General features: G+C 46.8%; 1 long non-coding RNA gene across 1 annotated transcript; it reads left to right on the top strand.

Moving 5' to 3' along the window:
* Positions 1–333: 333 nt before the first annotated feature.
* Positions 334–935, top strand: LOC136527119 (uncharacterized). Its single transcript, XR_010776678.1, has 2 exons — positions 334–421; positions 497–935. It is a non-coding gene; the product is annotated as an uncharacterized lncRNA (long non-coding RNA).
* The last annotated feature ends 7,656 nt before the right edge of the window (positions 936–8,591 follow it).

Here is an 8,591-nt window from a genome sequence, read left to right as displayed (position 1 = left end):
TTACGTCTTGTTTCTCTTTGCCTCTTTTTGCTCAGTCTTTCTCTCACGATCATTCTGGCTTCTTCTTCTCATCTGAGAATGAGAGGAAGTTGTCTTCGGAGGTGGACGCTCTGAAAGCCGATCTTGACCTCCTCCAGGCTGAGTTGGAGACGGAGCGTCAAATGCACCAGAAGGAGGAGAAGACCCTTCGCGCCCGGGTAGTGGAGACGGAGAAGCAGAGGGATGCTGCGGTGGAGTCTGCGAAGAATGAATGCAAAGGTGCCGTGGGTTCTGCCTGTTTCTTCTTGTATTTTGACTTGTTTTCCCGCTGACTTGTTCTTGGGTGTCCTGTCTAGCTCTCCGAGTTGAGAAGCAGAAGCTCTCGGAGAGTATCGATGAAATGAAGGCTCTTGTCCGTTCTAGTCATAATAAAGCTGAGGAGGTAATTACTCATGCTGAGGAAGAACTCGTCCTTGCTAAGCTGATTAGGCGCGGAGCTGACAGAGATCTTGTGCAGGCCCAAAAAACTATTGAAAACTTGTCCGGGAAGCTGGCGACGGCTACTGAGAATTGGAATGCTTTGTGGAAATCTTTTCGTTCAGTAGCCGATGTCCTTCGGACTTCGGCGGATGACGAGCAATCTTGGGCGCAGTTCATTCCCCGGATTCCGACTCGTTTCCAAGAGTTCGCGAAGAGGTGTGCCCAAGTATGTACCAAGAATGTGCTGGCCCAGGTCCGGGTCCTTGCTCCAGAGGCGCCTCTCTCCAAGATAGCGGAAGAAGCTGATAGCCAAGAATATCTTGACGCCGTTGAAAGGATGGAGCCTGAGGTCGAAGATCTAGCCAGTAGGGTTGTAGATAGTCTAAGTATTGATATTTCCCTTTCTGATGACAATGCCTGACTCAATTGAGCATCCTCTTGTAATATTACACTCCTTTTTAAATGAAGATTCTTTATTTTTGTTGATGTATTCTTTGCCTGGGTGCGGTTGAAGTTATTTGACTTGCTGAGTACCTTGTCCTGTTCCCGTCTCTGCTCCGTAAAACAACTCTGTGCATTATTCTGACGAGGCCCCTCGATTTGTCGAGTACTTTTCTTTTCTTTCTCCCTTGTGATCCGTCGAGTGCTTTGTCCGTGCTATGACTTGTTAGATGTAGATCTTTGCGTTAACAACCTTTCGCCTGCGCTATGTGAAACGACTCGGTATAGAATGTTGCCTTGACAAACTTCGGCATCCGAGTGCTTTCTTGAGTGGCGCTCGTGCTTTTCTAAAGAAAAAAGTATTCCTATTCCTATCTGGATGTAGCCCCCGAGCCTCTTGCTTTTCGGAACGAAGTGCTGGAGGGTCTTTTGAAGTTAAATTTTGGTCGACTTGTTTCGGGTGTTAGCTTTTAGCTACCCTCATCGGCGGGCTCAAGCATCTTTTCAGCTATTTTGCTCTCGGCCGGGATGTTCGGGCATGTTTTCAGCCGTTTTGCTTTTTGTTTTGGGTGTTAGCTTTCAGCTACCCTCATCGGTGGGCTCAAGCATCTTTTCAGCTATTTTGCTCTCGGCCGGGATGCTCAGGCATGTTTTCAGCCATTTTGCTTTTTGTTTCGGGTGTTAGCTTTCAGCTACCCTCATCGGCAGGCTCAAGCATCTTTTCAGCTATTTTGCTCTCGGCCGGGACGCTCAGGCATGTTTTCAGCCATTTTGCTTTTTGTTTCGGGTGTTAGCTTTTAGCTACCCTCATCGGTGGGCTCAAGCGTTTTTTCAGCTATTTTGCTCTCGGCCGGGATGCTCAGGCATGTTTTCAGCCATTTTGCTTTTTGTTTCGGGTGTTAGCTTTTAGCTACCCTCATCGGCGGGCTCAAGCGTTTTTTCAGCTATTTTGCTCTCGGCCGAGATGCTCAGGCATGTTTTCAGCCATTTTGCTTTTTGTTTCGTGAAAACAACTCGTTGAAAGTCATGACAAGACATGCTGTGGACGAATGTCATCTTTATTGATCATGAGTATAAACTACTACATATGTTGCTGAAGAGTATTGCTTTTCGTTGATTGTGAATGTTGGTCCCTTGTGGCTTGCATATCTGTTTTTTCTTGAGTTGTTTTTACACGTAGAATCTTCTTAGCTGGCTGATGTGCCATGTATTGCTAACTTCTTTTCCATCTTCGGTTATTAACTTGTATGTGCCTGGTCCGGTGACTTTTGTGACAATGAAAGGACCTTCCCATGGACTGAGTAGCTTATGTCGTCCGTCAGTCTTCTGTATCCTTCTTAGTACCAAGTCTCCGACTTGTAGTGATCGAGGTTGGGTACTCTTGTTGTAATGCCATCTTAAACCTTGTAGGTATCTGGCTGATTGGAGGGTAGCGTTTACTCTGACTTCTTCTGAGCTGTCGAGTTCTAATCTTCTTGTGTGTTCTGCTTCTCCTTCATCGTATTGTTCTATTTTTGGGGATGTCCAGATCAAGTCGGCGGGTAGTACGGCCTCTGACCCGTAAACTAGGAAGAAGAGTGAGTGGCCTGTTGCTCTGCTTATTTGAGTTCGTAGCCCCCATACTACTTTCGGTAATTCTTCAATCCATTTGGACCCATAGTCCACTAGTTCTTCGTATAACCTTGGTTTTAATCCGGCTAGTATGAGTCCATTAGCCCTTTCTACTTGTCCGTTGGCTTCTGGATGTGCAACAGACGCATAGTCTATACTGAAACCACAGTCTTGTGCCCAGCTCCTGAACTCTGTAGCTGTGAAGGGGGAGCCTAAATCTGTGATGATTCGATTGGGCATGCCGAAGCGGTGCATAATGTCTTGGATGAACTCGACTGCTTTGGTTGCGCTGTATTTCGCGAGTGGTTTGTATTCAATCCACTTGGTGAACTTGTCAATTACCACATAGATGTACTCGAAGCTGCCTTTTGCTTTTTTCAGGGGTCCTACTTGATCTAGCCCCCAGCAGGAAAAAGGCCAAGCGGGTGGGATGCAGATAAGATTGTGAGCTGGTACATGGGCTTGTCTTGCAAACATTTGGCAACCTTTGCATTTTCTGACAAGTTCTTCTGCGTCTTTCAAAGCGGTTGGCCAGTAGAATCCGGTGCGAAATGCTTTGCCAACCAGTGTCCTTGAGGCGGCATGATTTCCACAGCAACCTGAGTGTATTTCGTCTAGGATCTCTTTACCTTCTTCAAATGAGACACATTTTAGGAGTACTCCTGATGATGCTGCTCTTCTGTAAAGTTTATCTCCTACTAGAACGTAGTTTTTGCTTCTGCGAACAACTTGGGTGGCTTCTGCCTTATCTGCTGGTAATTTGTTTTCTTTGATATAGTCAATGAAAACTTGGGTCCATGAAGTGTTCATTATCAGGATCTAAACGCCTTTAGCCTGGATTTCTTGTGTTGTTTCACCGGGTTGTTTGATAGAGGGAGCTGATAGCTCTTCTATGAATACGCCGGGTGGAACCTTTGCTCTGTCTGATCCGAGCTTGGCAAGGACATCTGCTGCAATGTTAGAATCGCGTAGTACGTGTAAAATTTCTAATCCTTGGAAGTGTTTTTCGAGTTTCCGTATTTCAGCACAATAAGCACCCATGTTTTCTTTGGTGCAGTCCTAATCTTTGTTGACTTGGTTGATGACCACTGCTGAATCGCCGTATACGAGTAATCTTTTTATTCCGAGGGTAATCGCGACTCGTAGCCCGTGGATGAGGGCTTCATATTCTGCTTTGTTATTTGTAGCTTGCCATAATATCTGAAGGACGTACTTGAGTTGTTTTCCTTCTGGAGAAATGAGGAGAACACCTGCACCAGCCCCGCCTAGTTTGAGTGAACCATCAAAGTACATCTTCCAGTGGTCAAGGATTGTATCTGATAAAGGCTGTTGAATCTCTGTCCATTCGGCCACGAAATCGGCGAGGGCTTGAGATTTTATTGCTTTCCGTGGGGTGAAATTGATGTCAAGAGCTCCGATTTCGACTGCCCATTTGGATATGCATCCCGTGGCATCTTTATTGCGTAGGATGTCTCCGAGTGGAAAATCTGTCACCACGGTAATCTTGTGGCTTTCAAAATAGTGGCGAAGCTTCTGTGAGGTGATGAGTAGAGCGTAGAGTAGTTTTTGTACATGCGGGTACCGAATTTTGGATTCTGACAGTACTTCGCTGATGTAGTATACGGGACGTTGCACTTTATACACGCGCCCTTGTTCTTCTCTTTCTATGACTATTGCTGTGCTGATTACGGTAGGAGTTGCCGCAATATATAAAATCACTGCTACCGTTCCCCTGGGTTTTTGGAATCCTTTGTCCTCGTGGTTGTCTTCTTCTCTTTTCTGATTGTCCTCTTTGGTGTTTTCCATACTATCTTTTCTTGTGTATCGATCGTTGAAAGTGTAGCAATTTCCGATGGTGTGCCTCCCGCCAGGGTGCAATGGGCAACGTATGTTTTCAATGTCATCATATCTTCTGGGTTTGGGAAACTTCTTTGATTTGTCGGCCATTGCCACAGTATTGTCTGGTTTACATTTTCTTTCTGGATGTCTGCTATTTCGGTGATTTCGCTTGTCTGAGTTGTCCTGGTTGCTTCTGTCCGGGAACCTCTCTCGTGTTTTTTCTTCTGCAGTAATCATCTTTTCTACTGTACGTCTGAATTCTTCATTGTTTCTCAGATTTTCTTTGCAGAAGTCTTGGAATTGCCACCTAGCCATGATTCCATGAGAGAAAGCTTCAATTACTTCTCATTCGGTTATGTCATGCACTTGAGCTCGTAGTTCGCCGAATCGTCGATAGTAGTTTCTGAGACTTTCACCTCCCTTTTGCTTGAGTCCTTTTAGTTCCGCATGAGTGATTGGATGTGTGATGATTCCTGCAAAATTCTCACAAAAAGCTCTTTGCAAATCCTCCCAATTTCTAATAGATCCTGGGTTCAGTTTGTCGAACCATTGGAGAGGCATGGCTTCCAGTGCCATAGGAAAGAACAGAGTTTTGATATCGTTGTCTCCTCCGGCTAGTTCAATTGATTGTGAATATATTCTGAGCCATTGCCTTGGTTCAGTTTTGCCATCATACTTGGAGTGGTTAGACGGTTTGAATTTGTGAGGTAATCGTACCAATGCAAGCCTGTTCACGAAACAGGGGAATCTGTCGTGTGTCTTGGTTTCTTTGAATTCGGATTCGGCACCTTCTTCTGGCTAACTATCGTTTTTATGGGAATAATCTCGCGAGGTTGTCTAGGTAGGTACCCTACTCCTAGTCTTCCTTGGTTGTTCAAATCGGTGGCCTTGATTATGTTCCTTCCTACTTCCTCCGTCATGGCTTCCACCCGGCCCAAGTCTTTCGAAAGCGGATTTCCTTTGATTTTGATCTTCTTGCCTGTGGGTTGTTGATCTGGCGGGTAGTCTTGATCAAGCTCTCTCTTCATGCGTTCTCAGGATCGTCGATCGGAGCAAGTCTTGGAGCTGTTCATACTTCTCACCGGGATGTGAAGTTGTTCCGAGTTCTTCTAATGCTTCTCGAATCTTATCGTAAGGTGTATTCACCGTGCGTCTCCCCTCGACTTCTCGTTGCGATTTTCTTTTGTCGTACTCAGCCAATTCTGACTCGTATCTGATCCAAGCTTCCCTGCGCTGCCTAGCACGGTGTTGACGCCCTTGCTTCAACTTGTTTTTTCTTTCTCTAGCTTGTCTCTGACTATCTGTTTCTCCGTCGTAGCCCTGGGCAAAAGGTGATATGTTGGATTCTGATTCATCTGATGATCTGACATCGGGTGCTTCTGGGGGATTTAATGGTGACCGCGGTCGTTGAACCATGAGCACTTCTCGCGCATGAGTCGTTCTGTTATTGGCGTTAGTTTTCATGCTGTCGGAGTCGCTGATAACTTTAGTAGATGCCTCGGTGTCGTAGATCGAGTCTCCTTCTTGGTAAGGTAGAATAGCTGTTGTTGATGTGCCGACTAGTTGGGTTCCGCTATCCTCAGGAATGGAACCCGGCCAGTGGATGATACAGTCCTGCGATGTTATCGTTAGCACGAGACCCTCCTGAGCTCCTGTCAGTGGTATCCCGAATCTAGGATTGAAAGATCTTTCGACCTGTCCCTGATAGGATTTTGCCATGTTGTCGAGCCCAAATGGAAAAGAACTCGACTTCTTGAGAGAACTCTAGGGGTAATCCGAGTTGTTTCGGGTTGTGCTCTGGAATCTTTCCAAAAGAGAACTCGGTTTCTAGAAAGCACTCGGATAAAACTTCGCCTTAGAGCTTGAATTCGAATCGGATATGAGTGGTCGTGAAATCTGATTTGAATCGGATACTATGAGCTGCGTGAATCTTCTGGTGAGCTGATCCGTTGCAGTTGCTGAAATAGGAACTTTTTCAAGATGATCTGGATCTTTGAGGAGATGGCTTTGAAGCTTGCCGTTGTTGTCTGCCTCGCAGATCCATGAGCCGAGGATGAAAGTTGATCCCGTCGGGAAGATTGTGTTGTCGAGGTCCATCGAGCTCTCGGATGCAAAGTCGCCGAAAGCCCCTACCTAGCGCGCTAGCTGTCGATGTTTTACCACCGATAGCCTGCCACGGGGGTACCCGGGGCAGTATGTTCGGGCTTCGGCGTATGCCGAACTCGATGGTTAACGCAAGAGACAGCCGATTTATCCTGGTTCAGGCCCTCGATCGTAGATCGAGTAACAACCTTACGTCCAGTCGGCCTTAGCCTTTGCGTTGGATTGATTGTCAAGTGTTGTGTCGTACAATTGTTCTCTCTTTGCCTCAGGAGCCCTGCCCTCCTTTATATAGTCAGGAGGCCAGAGTCCTAGTCGGTTTACAATGAGGTTTCCTGGTAGGATTACTTAATAGTTCTACTACTAAGATTACATGGGAAGGATCCTAGTTGGACTAGATCTTCTTTCTCCCTTGCGGGGTATCCTGTGGGTCCCGCATCGACACTCATATTCGGCCACATTGTTGGAGGAGGGGAAATGTATGCGAACCATGTACCTCATGCGTACCTCGAGGGGTAAAACAAAGACTAGCCCTACACCGACGCCTTTCTTCATCAGTGATCCATGGAAGTACATCGTCTAGTACTCTTGATCGATGACTGCTGGTGGCATTAGGATCTCGATCCTCTCTGCAACAAAATTAGCCAGCACTTGGGACTTGATGGCCATACGAAGGGCATATGAAATGCCTTGACCCATCAGCTCGAGTGCTCACTTCGTGATTCTTCTTATGGCATCCTGGTTTTGGACGACCTTGCCGAGAGGAAAGGACATCATGACCATCACTAATGTGACTCAAAGTAGTGACGCAACTTTCTCTTGGTGATAAGGACGACATACATGAGTTTTTGGATTTGGGGGTAGCAAGTCTTGAAATCGGACAAGACCTCGCTAACGAAGTACACATGACACTATACTTTGAGGGCGTGTCCCTCCCCTTCCCATTCTACCACCAGGATGATGTTGATCACTTGTGTGGTGGCTGCAATGTAGAACATGAGTGGTTCCCCATCGGTCAGGGGACTAGGATCGGGGCCATCATTAGGAGCTGCTTGACCTTGTCAAGTGCCTCCTAGGCCTCAGGCATCCATTTGAAATGGTCGGCTTTCTTCAGAAGCCGATAGAGGGGGAGACCTCATTTGTCAAGGCATGAGATAAAATGGCTGAGCGCGGTGATGCACCCTGTAACTCGTTGTACCCCCTTTTATATTCTGAATCGGGCCCATCCTCATGATGGCCAAGATCTTCTCCGGGTTGGCTTCGATGCCATGCTCGGAGATGATAAAACCCAATAGCATACCCCTTGGGACCCCAAAAACACATTTCTCAGGATTGTGTTTGATGCTGTTTGCTCAGAGTTTTACGAAGGTCTGCTCTAGGTCAGCTATGACTTGGTCAGCCTGTTTGGACTTGACCATGATGTCATCTACATAGGCCTCAATGGTTTGCTCGATGAGGTCACCAAAACACTTGAGTATACAACGCTAATACATAGCCCCCGTGTTTTTCAGACCGAACAACATTGTGACGTAGCAGAACAACACGAACGGGGTGATGAAAGACGTCGTGAGCTGGTCGGACTCTTTCATCATGATTTGATGGTACCTAGAGTACGCATCAAGGAAGCAAAGGGTTTCACACCCTGAGGTTGAGTCGACTACTTGGTCTATGCATGGCAGAGGAAATAGATCCTTTGGACACGCTTTGTTGAGACCCGTGTAGTCAACACACATTCTCTATTTTCCACTCTTTTTCATACAAGAACGGGATTGGCTAACCACTCGGGGTGGTATACTTTCTTGATGAACCCGACTGCCAAAAGCTTCACAATCTCCTCGCCGATGGCCCTGCGCTTATCCTCATCGAAGTGACGTAGGCGCTGCTTCACCGACTTGGAGCCTAGCCTAATCTTCAAGGCATGCTCAGTGACTTCTCTCAAAATGGCTGGCATGTCCAAGGGTCTCCACACAAAGATATCTCTGTTGGCGTGGAGGAAGTCTACAAGTGTGCTTTCCTATTTGGAGGAAAATATGGTTCTGATGCGCACCACTTTGCCCTAGGAGCCGCTAGGGTCTATGAGGACCTCCTTGGTGCCCTCTACAGACTCAAAAGACCCGACCGACTGCTTGGGGTCGGGTGCT

Source organism: Miscanthus floridulus, chromosome 19 (genome assembly GCF_019320115.1).
Source record: "Miscanthus floridulus cultivar M001 chromosome 19, ASM1932011v1, whole genome shotgun sequence".
Lineage (NCBI taxonomy): Eukaryota > Viridiplantae > Streptophyta > Magnoliopsida > Poales > Poaceae > Miscanthus > Miscanthus floridulus.
The sequence above is the reverse complement of the archived record's forward strand: the minus strand, read 5'-3'. Positions and strand labels throughout refer to the sequence as shown.